The 13,347-nt window shown below is 55.9% G+C and overlaps 1 protein-coding gene across 1 annotated transcript in view; it reads right to left on the minus strand.

The window, feature by feature from the left end:
• ATL2 (atlastin GTPase 2) overlaps positions 1-13,347 on the minus strand; it is an 86,864-nt gene that overhangs the window by 66,792 nt on the left and 6,725 nt on the right. The gene's annotated exons all lie outside the window — the stretch shown is intronic.

Genomic DNA, 13,347 nt, shown 5'->3' on the forward strand with positions numbered 1-13,347 from the left:
TGGTGTGTGCGCGGAGAAGAGATACTTTTCCCACAGATCAACCAAATACTTCCGGGCCAGGAGATAACAGACTCGAGCTGGGGGCCGAGGGTGTCACATGAACAAGCGACATGATTGGCTCCACCTCTTTGGAAGTATTAAATGCAGGATCGGGCCAGAGCGATGGTACAGCAGGGAGGACGTTGGCCTGGCACGTGGCTGACCAGGCAGGGTCCAATCCCTGGAACCTCAGGTGGCCCCTGGGAGCACTGCCAGAACTGATTCCTGAGCACAGAGCCAAGCGTAAGCCCTGAGCACCACCAGATACAGCCCCCCCAAAACATAAAATAATAAATAACAATGAAAAAAATAAATGCAGTATCTTTCCATCTTGCCGCTTTGCATAACTTGGCTTGGTTGCGTAGGAAGAATTTGTAAAGCAAAAAGTCACATCACCTTCATTTGAATCTCAAATTCGGCTTCTCACGGGTCTCCACAGTGCCAGGGTTCCTAGCATTCACCTCCTGACAGGCAAAGAGATGGGGAGCTGAGGGCCGGAGTGGTGGCGCAGCGGTAGGTTTGTCTTGCATGCGGCTGACCTAGGACAGACCTTGGTTCAATCTCCACTGTCCCATATGGTCTTTCAAGCCAGGAGCAATTTTTTGTTTTTGGTTTTTGGGTCACACCCAGCAGCACTCAGGGGTTACTAGTTGGCAAGCTCGGGGGACCATATGGGAAGCCGGGATTCGAACCACCATCCTTCTGCTTGCAAGGCAAATATCTTACTACTGTGCTATCTCTCTGGGTGTAGGCCCCCCACCAAAAAAGGAAAAAGCAATGGGGAGCTGAGCTGAGGGCCAGAGAGGTGGTACAACAGGAGGGCACTTGCCCTCCACACAGCCGACCTCGGTTCGATTCCCAGCATCTCACATGGTCCCCTGAGCACTGCCAGGAGGAGTGGTTCCTGAGCATAGACTCAGGAATAAGTACTGAGCACAGCACTAAAAGCGTATGTCTGTGGTAAGAATCAAGGTTCTAGGCCGGAGCGATAGGTCAGCGATAGGGCGTTTGCCCCGCACATGGCTAACACCAGACAGGCTCCAGTTCAATCCCCGGCATCCCATATGGTCCCCCAAGCACAGAGCCAGGAGTAACCTCTGAGCACAACTGCATGTGACCCAAAGCCAAAAACAACAACAAGAACAAAAAAACAGAATCGGAAATTTTTTTGTTTTGTTTTTGTTTTTGGGCCACACCCGGCGGTGCTTGGGGGTTACTCCTGGCTGTGTGCTCAGAAATAGCTCCTGGCAGACACGGGGGACCATATGGGACACCGGGATTCGAACCAACCACCTTTGGTCCTGGATCAGCTTGCTTGCAAGGCGAACGCCGCTGTGCTATCTCTCCAGGCCCCAGAATCAGAATTCTAATCTCATACTGGCACCATCGCCCCACATTGCAAACCCAGTCTTGGGGCAACCAACCTTTGAGCCCAACTCCCCTCAATATTCAGGGAAGGCCTCAGCAAAGAAGCTTTCCTGCAGACGCAGGGGCAAGCCCAGCGCAAAAGGCAACACCCCAAACACTCATGGCACGAGGCAGCCTTGGCACTTCGCTCAGTGAAAGAGTCCGCAGGTGCAAGGCCCGGAGTTGGGTCCCCAGCAAGCCCTGAGTGCACGCGTGGTCCTTGCAGCAAAGAAGATGCATTGAGGCACAATTTCTGTCCTCACAACAAGGAAACACAGGAAGGGCCGGAAGGATGAGGCCAGCTGGAAGAGGGTGAGAATGGAACGGCGACTTTCAGTGCATTGAAACATAAATGTTGGGGCCCGGAGAGATAGCACAGCGGCGTTTGCCTTGCAAGCAGCCAATCCAGGACCAAAGGTGGTTGGTTCGGATCCCGGTGTCCCATATGGTTCCCCGTGCCTGCCAGGAGCTATTTCTGAGCAGACAGCGAGGAGTAACCCCTGAGCACTGCTGGGTGTGGCCCAAAAACCAAAAAAAAAAAAAAAAGAAAAAGAAAAAAGAAACATAAATGTTCGCCAGTTTGTTGGCAGGAGGAGGACGAGGAGACACTGGTGAGCTCGGAGCAAAAACGGGATCAGTGTGCAGGCACCCCGACCCCCACAGGCGAGCAGCCGCCCCTCACGTTGTTTCCTTCTAAACACTCTCCGAAGGGAAGGACCAGGGGTGCACGAAAGACAGGAAAGAGGCCGTGGGCCCGGCAGGGTCTGAAAACCCACTGAGGGCCCAGTACTGGCTGTTCCAAAACGTTCAGACCAGCACCCACAAAGAGCTGCCCGTGGGTGCAGGTCTCCTGAAAGGGCCTGGGACAGGTCTGGGGGTCCAGGGGTTCGGGCAGGCTCATGCCCCTGACCAGGCACCTGCGCTGTCATGCTGAGGCCGAGGCTGTTCCTTCCAGAATGACCAGGGCTGGGCTGGGCTGGACTGGGCAGGGGCGTTCAGAGGTACCCCCTTAGCTTTTCCACTGGAGTTGGGGTCTCACGGGAGGGAACTCTGGGGACTCACCGCTGGACAGGACAGGCCCTCTGGAGAGCCTCAAGGGGTCCAGGATCTAAGGGTGCTCCCCAGCCGTGGCCTGCACCAAGGGGCCCCAGATTATTGGCTTGTTTGGGGTCCAGTCTCAGCTTGTTCCCACAAATGCTGGTGAGTTCCCCAAAGCTGGTGAGCATCCAAATCCTATGATTTCCCCTGATCCTGGTGAGTGAGCACGCCAATTCCGGTGGTCCCCCAATTCTGATGATCCCCCAATCCCATAATCCCCCAGCTCCATGATTACCCAATCCCATGATCCTGATGGTCCCCCAATTCTGTGAGCCTCCCACTCCCTCCTTAGCCCACCATGGAACCCACCCAGCTCAGCAACATACCCTTCAGGTTCAGTCCAGTCATGAGTGACTGCTCATGAGCGCTACTCACTGTGTAGACCCCACTGAAGGGGCCACTGCTCACCCCCTGCCCCTGGAGACCCTGCACCCCACTGCCATGACCCCGATCCTGCCAACCCAGGAGCTGCAGCAACCGTAGCAGTGCAAGCTCCGGGCCCCAGAGCCTCAGCCCAGCCCCCGCTATGGTGTGGCGTCACCTTTGTGCCCAGCTGGATGCCACGGAGGCTCCGTGCTCGTGCTGTGCCCGGGGAAGAGGCGCTCGAGGCCCCGGAGCCAGAGATCAGCCAAGGTCTCCCTCGCCCGCAGCGCGCTTGGGGGAAGGGCTGAGCTCCTCGCACAGAGCCTGAGAGACGTCCAGTGGGTGAGCACAAACCCACCACAGTCCTTAGGAAGCACCCCCAAGCACAGAGCCAAGAGTAGCCCCAGGCACTGCCAGGTGTGACCTACACACACACACACACACACACACACACACACACACACACACACAATGCACAAAGGGCTGGAGCAATATAGCAGAACGGGTATGCATACAGCCAACCTGGGGTTCAATCCCCAGCATCCCATAGGGTCCCCCAAGCCTGCCAGGAGTAACCCCTGAGCACTGCCGAATGTGACTCAAAAACCAAATAAATAAATAAATGAATTAAAACCACACAAGGAGATAGTGGATGTGAAGTCACCTCTCTGTGCTCAGGGGTCACCCCTCTTCTGCAGCCTCTCTGACCCCAGAGGCCACTCTACCCCCCTTTTCCTCTGCCCTGGCACCATTGTGCCACCCACACCGTGCTAGACACCAATGAGCTCTTTCCTCGCAGCTAATTACAAGTCTGGATTTGGGCAGAGAAAACCGGACACTCAGCAAAATCCCAAGACTCGCCTCAGCAGCTCCTCAAACTCCCCAGCCTCCCCAAGCTCGGGGAAGGGGGGACGGGAACCTTCAGGGGCTCGGAGGGGACAGGAGATCGCAGGGAGGTGGGACGCATGCCGGGCAAGCTTGCTCGAGGCCTGGGCCCCCACCCCAGCTGCTGGCATCGCAAAGCTCCCTGGCGTGACCCAGTGTGCCCTGCCTGCGGGAATGACAGCAACGGGTCAGACAGAGGAAACCAGCGGTGCCAGGCGGCCCGTGAACCTGGAAGCAGATCAAACCTGTTGGGTGGCATCTTCACCCACCCCAGGGTGGCCCCAAGGGGCCTGGACACAGCCCAGTCACGGCCACTGCCAGATGGCCAAGAGGAAGTGATGGGCAGGGGGTAGTACAATAGAGGGGCCCTGCTCTGGATCCCACCTTGGGGGTGTAGTGCAGGGTTCAGGGTAAGCTATGAACCCTCAGCGCCCTACCCTGCCTGTCACGGGGTGGGGATTCATCTCTGCACAGTGGGTGCTCGGTGACTTTTTTCCCCCAAGGTCATGCCCTGCTATTCTGAGTTTTGGGGGAGGGGGCTGGCACCTCAAACACATACCGAAGCACACATCAGAGGCACTCAAGGATTCCTTTGGTTCTGCTCTAAGGAATCTCTCCTGGGAGGCTCAGGGGACCCTACGGGATGCTGGGGATTGAACCCCGGTCTGCCGCGTGCAAGGCAAACCCTCTCCCCACTATGCTATGCTGGGGATCAAACCCGGGTCGTCCCAGGTCGTCTGCGTGCAAGGAAGCTTTGCTCCGAGCTGTCACCTGCAGCCAAGCCTCTGGCTGTTCCAGTTCAACACTTTCCCAATTTGAACTCAGCCAGCGTTGTCAGGGACTATTTTGGTCCAGACCCAAATTAGCCGGGAGCCCAGGGGGTGCGTCCCGCTGAACTGGGTCTCAGCCAGAAGCCGCCAGCTCCTGTGGGTACCTCGTCCCTGAGCGCCGCCCCCCACCCATACAGCTGACACTGGGTCCCTCTAGGAGCCAAGCACCCATCCAGTCTGCAAACTCCTGCTCCAAGTTCCGGGAGACTGGACCGATCTAAGGCGCAGCGCCAGGCCCCTGGGACCCCACAGTGCGCTTGGTGTCTATTTTGGCAAGTGCGGAGAGCAGTGGGGGAAATGTGGGTGACGCTCTGCACCCCACCTCAAAACTTACTCGTGGCAGCCCAAAGCCAGAAGGGCATGGAGGGGCTGGGGGCTGGCGAACAGGTTGGGGGGGGGGTGTTGTGAGGTCCAGAGAGGTCAGCAGGGGCCAGTCAGGCTGAGAATGAGAGTCCAGGCTCCCTTTATAAGTTCCCAGGCTTGCAGGGACAGAGGGTGGAGCCAGGGAGGGTTTCATCACGAGGCCAGGCCGTAGCACAGCGGGGAGGGCATTTGCCTTGTGCGTGGCTGACCAGGGTTTGATCCCCAACATCCCATAGGGTCCCCTGAGCCTACCGGGAGTGATTTCTCAGCGCAGAGCCAGGAAGAACCCCTGAGTGAGACCCCAAAACTAAAACAATAAGGAGGAGCCCCTGAGGAGCACAGAACCCTGAGATGGCAGGGCCAGGCCACAGGAGTAGTAGTCTGTACCCTAGGCACTGAGGGAGGACAAGAAGGAGCAGGAGGGGCAGGTTTTGGGGAGCTGGGCGTGAGTAGCGTGCGGGAGAGAAGTGAGACTCCAGCCCCGCAGACCAGGGAGAGCCACAGACCATGAAGAGAGCCCAGGCCCACTGCTACCTCGACAGAATCCGAAACCCCCCCTGTCCTTGAGCACCACCAGGTGTGACCCCAAAACAGACAAAAGAAAACCTAGAAGGAAAGCAAAAACATGCATGTCTGTGACGAGTACGGCGAAGTAACAGCTAGTGCCCCCCTATACCTTACAAAGCCCCCCCTTGTTTTTATATATTTTGGGTTTTTATGGGGTCACACCCACAGTGGTACGCAGGGTTTACTCCTGGCTCTGTGCTCAGGAATCACTCCCGGCAGGCTCGGGGGCACACTACATCCCTGCTGTGCTCTCTCTCTGCCCATCCACTTTGTTTTGACGGGAATTTAAAAGCATATTTTTTCGTGTATCTTCCGGACGGACGCAAAGAACAATTCTCAACTGCAGGCTGTTGAGTTTCTTTGGGTAAAAATATAAAATAAAACAGAAACATAAAAAAGGAGGTGGTGTGGGAGGCGGTTGGTGGCCAAATTACTTGTGAGGATTGAGTGACGAGGCCCTGAATTGGATGCTGGGACCTCCCGTATGTTTCAGAACATACTTCTGGATGTTCTGCTGTTACAGGGGCCGAGGAGGCTGGGTCTGGGGTTCTTGCCTGCCACTTTATGGTTCCACTAGTCAGGTGCTGAGCAAGGCCCAGTTTCCAGCTTCATGTGGGGCCAGCTGGGCACCCTGAAGTCCTCCCCTCAGAGACTGCAGTCCCGCAGGAACCCACAGTGGGAATGGGGGAGGTTTGGGGGTCCTGCACCCGCAGCAGCAGGGGGTTCCAGGCCGGGACACTGACACGGGGTTTGGAGCGCATGGAAATAGATGGGCTATAAATAGCCATGTCCCAGCCAGGCCCGATCGGGTTTCTGCTTGTTTGGGTGCTCATCCGCGCCTCCTCCTCTGACGCTGGGGGCCAAGGTCAGGGGCTGGGGGCTGCGGAGGTCCCAGGCTCGGACAGCGCAGGGCTGGGCGTAGAGGGTGCAGGAGGGGCTGCTGGGCAACAGAGCTGTGGGCCACCACCCACAGTCCCGGCCTTCCTCCTGCGTGTGGTCAGCATCCCAGAAGCAAAGGCCCCCTAAGTCATGGAGTCGGGCCCAGGTCTGCTGCCAGGAGGGCACGGTGCCCCCCCAGACAAGCTTCGACCTGCCTCCGGTTTGGGCAGAGCTGGGGCGGCTGTGGCGGGAGGAGAGGAGGCTGAGGGGGACGGTGCCACCGGCTGGGTGCGAGATTTGCTCCAGAGTAAGCAGTCACAGCAGATGCCCAGAGCTGTGTCTCAGGAGCCCAGGGCGGCCAGGTCGAACGGGGCAGGCTCTCAGCTCACAGAGCGTGAGGTACCCGGTACCCGGTACCCTCCTCACTCAGCCTGTTTCAATGCTGCAGGGGATCCTATTCCTGGGGATCATCCCTCCTGCTGCAAACCCCTCGGAGAAAGATGGAAGCACCTATCTAGCACTTTTCTCTCGGGGGCCACACCCAGCAGTGCTCAGGGATGACCCCTGGGTCTGCACTGAGGGATCACGCCTGGCGGGGCTCAGGGGACCCTAAGGAATGCCAGGGACAGAACTCAGGCCAGTTGGAGCAAAGCCCTGCCCTCCCCGCCATGCCCTCTTTCTCCATCCCTTGGCATCTTCCCTCCTCAAACTTTTATTGGGGGCCAAGAGGCGCCTCCTGAAAGCACTTCTGCAAGAAACGGGGACCCATCTGTCACCCTTCTCCCCGGTTCTGCGCCCTGCCCGTCCCTCAGCCCCTGCTGCACACCCAAAAGAGTGGGAGCACTGCCCTGGGTCCCCAGGAGCACCACCTGTAACAGCGAATGAACAGGACAGAGCCATAAAACGTGACAATTGCATGTCCTATGCGGGCCCGCAAACCCCTTGGTATCCGGCCCCTTCCACCATCCACACCTCACTCAGTGCCTGTGACCCCCCATTCAGCTGGGGCTCTGCACCCTCCACCCCCCACATGTGTGTCAGGGTGTTCTGGGGCCACCTGGACGCTGGAGTTCCTGCTGTACCCCGAACTCCTCCCGGCTCCTGACTCCAGGGCTGTTAGTCTAAAGGCTCTGGCCTCATCACTTGTGCTGCACCTCTGAGCTCCGCTGAAATATCGGGGTGTCTACGTGTTGGGATCTCTCTCTCTCCCTCTCTCTCTCTCTCTCTCTCTCTCTCTCTCTCTCTCTCTCTCTCTCTCTCCCTCCCTCCTCTCTGTCTGTCTGTTTGTCTCACACACAAGCCTCCTCCCCATCCACCCTTCCTAGTGTCCAGCTCAGCAAACGCCCCAGACCTCCTTCCTAGGGGTGTGTTTGGAGGCATCTACACACCAGGATCCCCCCTGGGGCGCCCAGAACTTACCCCCTCCGGTGCCCACCCAGGAGGAAGGAGCGAGCCGCTGGCCTGCCCAGAATGAAATTTTAGCCCCAGGAATTCCGAGGGGCTGTTGACTTGGCGTCCAACCCAGTGGCAGGTCTGCCCAGCGCCCCCACAGCCCAGCCCCCTTCTGAATTGTATTTAGGGAAGGAGGTACAGTCTCCCACCCCCTCCACGAACCTGTCCAGCCCCCTTCTGAATTGTATTTAGGGAAGGAGGTACAGTCTCCCACCCCCCTCCACGAACCTGTCCAGCCCCCTTCTGAATTGTATTTAGGGAAGGAGGTACAGTCTCCCACCCCCTCCACGAACCTGTCCAGCCGCCGCTGCCCTGGAGCACCCTCTGCTGGCAGGCCTGGAGGTATGGGGTGCACCGGATGCCTGGGGCGGGGAGAGGAGGGCAGGTCCAGCGCCTCTAGGAAGCCCTCCTGCTGCCTTGGGTCTTTGTCCTAAAGAGGAGCTAGGATGGTAAAATGAGGCTGCATCTTCCCAAGGAGAGGGTTCTCTTTCCGGGGAGCCCTGAACCCGGAGTCTGAAGCGACCCCGAGAAGCCTCGCCCCTGTGCAAGGTCACCCTCCCTGCCAGGTGTTCTGATACGCCCGTGGCTTGCTGCAGCTTCGGGGCTAGCGGCAGAGGCACCTGCAAACCCCGTCTTGGGGTGCATCTTCCCAGAGTGCTCTCCCCTTCTCCCCGCCTGCTTCGGCTGGGCCCACTCGGGTCCAGAACCAGTGCAGTGCCACTACTGGCCCACTGAGAAGCCCCAGCAGAAACAAAGGATTTTTTTTTTTTTTTTTTTTGGTTTTTGGGCCACACCCGTTTGACGCTCAGGGGTTACTCCTGGCTATGTGCTCAGAAATCGCCCCTGGCTTGGGGGGACCCTATGGGACGCCGGGGGATCGAACCGCGGTCCGTTCCTTGGCTAGCGCTTGTAAGGCAGACACCTTACCTCTAGCGCCACCTTCCCAGCCCCAGAAACAAAGGATTTGAAGGGAAATGGCGCTGATGCCGCAAAGCTTGAAGCTTGCCAAGGTGACGGTGACGGACTCCCATCTGTCCAGCCCCACGTGGGGGCAGTTTGGGGAAAAAACCTGTTAAAACGCCCTGCAGAGGCAACCCTGGGAGGACTTCCCCATTGCTTGTCCCTTGGTTTTGAGGTCACAACCGGGGCCACACTCAGCGGCGCTCAAGTGTTTCTCCTGGCTCCGTGCTCAGGAATCACTCCTGGCAGGCTCGGAGGGCCCTAGGAGATGTTGAGGTCGAACCTTCCCTTCCCCATTCTTTTCCTTTAGTTGGGGGTTTGTTGTTTCTTTTTCTGGGTTTTTCTTTGTGGTGGTGGTTGTTTTGAGGCCACACTCAGCATCATTCAGGGGTTCCTCCTGGCTCTGCACTCAGAAATCGCTCCTGGCAGGCTCAGGGGATCATACGGGATGCCGGGACTCAAACCTTCAGTCCCAGTAGGGCAAACGCCCTACTGCTGTGCTATCTCTCGGCCCCTTTTTGTCTAGTTTTATGGTCACAGCCGAGGGTCATGCCTAGCATGCTGGGGGACCATCTGGGAGACTGGGACAAACTCCGGGTGAACTGTGCGTAAGAGGGTGCCCTCCTTGCTCCGGCTCCCTCACCTACCCGTTCTGGAGGGTGACCATCAGAGGGGGCTCATCCTCTGGTGCCCTGGAGACGCGGGACCGGGGTGTGGGTTGAGGGAACTCTTCCCAGGTGACAATGCCAGAGCCCCTGCCTCAGCCTACCTACCCTGTGGCCTGCTCTGCCTGCCCCCAGTGAGCGTTGGGCACAAAGCACCAGGCTCAAGTGGCAGCCACGCACCAGGGAACCCGTGACCCCGAAGACAGCCGGGGCAGCCAGAGCAAACGCAGACGCCCTTCCTTCCGTTTCTCACGGCCTGGCCTGGACCTAGGCAGCTGTTCCGGCCGTAGACGCCCAGCTGCTCCTTCTAGAAGGCTGAGCCTGGGAGCAGGTGGTTCTGCCCAGCCTGGGTGCAGCTGCTTGGGGTTCTGTGAAAGGAGGGGAGCGCGGGGGCGGCCCTCACCGTGTTTCCTAGCAGTCTGCACAGGTTCGAATGATTCGAGACATGCAAGAAGCTATGTGCAGTACTGGGGAGGAAGAGGAGGGTGTTTTTTAAGTTGTTTTGTTTTGTTTTTGGTCTTACCAGTGGTGCTCAGGGGTTTCTCCTGACTCTGCACTCAGAATTCATTCCTGGCAGGCTTGGGGGACCCTATGGGATGCCGGGTATCGAATCTGGGTCTGTCCTGGGTCAGCGGCGTGCAAGGCAAACGCCCTACCACTGTGCTATCTCTCCAGTCCCAAGTTATTTTTTCTTTCTTTTTTTTTTTTGTTTGTTTTTTTTTTTTTGTTTTGTTTTGTTTTTGGGCCACACCCGGCTTTGCTCAGGGGTTATTCCTGGCTGTCTGCTCAGAAATAGCTCCTGGCAGGCACGGGGGACTATATGGGAGGGACACCGGGATTCAAACCAACCACCTTTGGTCCTGGATCTCCTGCTTGCAAGGCAAACGCCGCTGTGCTATCTCTCCGGGCCCCCAAGTTATTTTCTTTTTCAATGTTTTTATGCCACCCCGCTTCTCTCTGGGTTTTTGTTCTTGGGCCTCACCTGGCTGGCCTTGCTCAGGATCTCACTGCTGGCTCTGCACTCAGGGATGCTCAGGGAACCATACGGGGTGTGGGGATTACACCCAGGAAGGCCACATGCAAGGCCAGCACCCTACATTCTCCTCTTTTCTAAATGTCTGAGTTACTGGGTTAAGACATTAACCCAGCTCAGGGCCAGAGCGACAGCACAGAGGTGGGGCATTTGCCTTGCACACAGCCCATCCAGGACCGACCTTGGCTTGTTCCCTGGCATCCCATCTGTTCCCCCAAGTCAGGAGCAATTTCTGAGCGCATAGCCAGGAGTAACCCCTGAGCACCACCCAAAGCAAAAAAAAAAAAAAAAAAAAAAAAGACATTACCATCCCAATGATTTTTCTGCTCCATTGCCTTCCGAAACTATCATTTTAAGGCCCCAAACCACCAAACACGTTCGTTGTTGACTATTGACTGGTTTCTTTTCTGGTCTCTCATTGCCCTAACTACTCCCCTGTAAGGCTTTTCTCGGATGAAAAAGGAAGGGAAGAAAAAGAGGGAACCAGGCACTTGGCTCAAAGCACCAAGCTTGGGGCTGGAGAGACAGCATGGAGGTAAGGCGTTTGCCTTTCATGCAGAAGGTCTGTGGTTCAAATCCCGGCGTCCCATATGGGTGGGGGGGGGTCCCCAGGCTGTATGGGAGGGGAGGCCTCAGGGCACGGCGGGGTGGTCTTGGCACAAAGAACTCAGAAGCAAACTCCTCTCTGGCATTTCTCCGATGCTGGGGACCAGGCCGAGCCTCCTGCACCCCAAAGTGTAACCACAGAGCTCAGGCCCTGCCCCTGCGTTCTTATCCTCTTTCAATTAATCTCTCTGATTTACTCTGACTCTAGAAAAGACTAAATACATAATCCAATCCAGCTGGCTAGTCTCAGGTGAGCTGCTCATGTTCTTGGCAAGAAAGTGGAGAGTTTAAGGGGCCGGAGAGCTAGCATGGAGGCAGGGTGTTTGCCTTGCATGCAGGACAGTGGTTCAAATCCAGGCATACCATATGGTCCCCCCACCCCGAGCCTGCCAGGAGCGATTTCTGAGTGTAGAGCCAGGAGTGACCCCTGAGCGCTGCCGGGTGGGACCCAAAAAGAAAAAAGTGGAGAGTTTAGTCAGTCAAGAATTTGCTCTACAGCTAGGAGTTTTCTTTTCCACTCTCAAATCAACGTGGTGAGAGGGAGATGTTTGCTGCTGCTAAGGCTAAAGAAAGTGGGTTCTGGCCAGTCAACCCCAGGGGCTGACCCGGGAGCCCAACAGCCCACCCCAATGCATCATCGGCAGCTGAGCTAATGGCCCACAGGCCTTCCTAGGCCAAAACCCAAGGGCAATCAATGCTAACACGCTCAGCTTCTGAGTTTTCTATTCGTCCACAGTTAACGTCAGCCCCTGTGTCACTTCTACAAAGGCCAGAGCAGTAACACAGCGGTAGGGCATTTGCCTTGCATGCGGTTGACGCAGGAGGGACCTGTGTTTGATCCCCGGCATCCCATATGGTCCTGGCAGGCACAGGGGACCATATGGGGTGCCGGGATTCGAGCCCCCGTCCGTCCTGGATTGGCTGCTTACAAGGCAAACGCCCTACCGCTGCGCTATCCCTTCGGCCCCCTTTCAAAAAGCTTATTTCTAAGTTAGTCTCCCTGCCCCTGAATATAATGGGGGCCATATCATCAAGCAGTGTTCAGAGCTCACCCCTGGCTCTGGGCTCAGGAGACCAGGAGGTGCCCGAGATCAAGGCCTCGCCCTCCACCCTCGTCCCGTCTCTCTGGCCCCAAGCTCCGATCTTGTAGCAGCCTATTTAGTCCTTCCACCAACTTCCTTGCCCATGTAGGAGATGTATGCCTTCCCCCCAAAACAGGAAAAAAACCAAAACACATCAAGTGGGAGAAAGAAAGTTTAATAAATGGTGTTGAAACAAATAGCTATCTGTTTGGGATAAAAATAAAATTAGATACTTATACCTTGCACCATATAGAAAAATACATATATTACTGATGGATTCCAGAGTAAAAAAAAGGCAAGTACCCCGAGTTCTACAATTTCTACAATTTCAAGGAATTCGCGAACTCCCTAAACGTCGGTCACGGACCTCAAGATCATGTAGAAGCGAAATTGTACCAGTAGCTTCTTGACTTAGTGCCAGATACCAAGCACGTTTTTTTCAAAATCAAATCACATGCGACAACTGAAGAGGAACACATTAGCCAACCGTCGACACTTTATAAAATCTTTGAACTGGAAATAGAAACAAAGGTACGCGGGTACAAACGCAACATGACAAAATTAAGAAAACCACCCGCTTAAAGACGTCTGAGTGCGGACCGTGGACGCGAACCCGTGTCAGCCTTTCAGAAATATAGAATCGGCGACATCTGTAGTAGTTCAAATCCCAGCTGTGCAGTCATTCTCAAACTCAGTTAAAACAATAAATACAAGGTGTTCTGTTTACTACGGATAGCTGCAGCATCAGCACGACGTCTAAATGTGTAGTAGGAATTCTGGAATACTCAGATGCGACACTGTCCCCTGCATTCCTCTCATACACAGTGGAAAAATACTTGCAGATAAGTAGCGTCGAGAATGCAAATCTATTTTCAGCGTGGAAGGGAAAGCGCAAGATTAGAAATCATACAGATCTGTCATCTACAGGGAAGTCGTGTAGAGAGCCTACCGCGGGGATGGCGTTCTAGTCTAAGTGAAAACGACTCTGTGTAAGCTGACGACAAACTTACCTAAGGCAAAATATGTTTATTACAGAACAGAATATTCAAATCAAAGTAAGCAAGGCAACCTCAGATCGACCATTTTAGGCTTCTTTTAAAATGAAGTAGAGCTTTAAA

The sequence above is a fragment of the Suncus etruscus genome, chromosome 12, assembly GCF_024139225.1.
Source record: "Suncus etruscus isolate mSunEtr1 chromosome 12, mSunEtr1.pri.cur, whole genome shotgun sequence".
In the NCBI taxonomy this organism is placed as follows: domain Eukaryota; kingdom Metazoa; phylum Chordata; class Mammalia; order Eulipotyphla; family Soricidae; genus Suncus; species Suncus etruscus.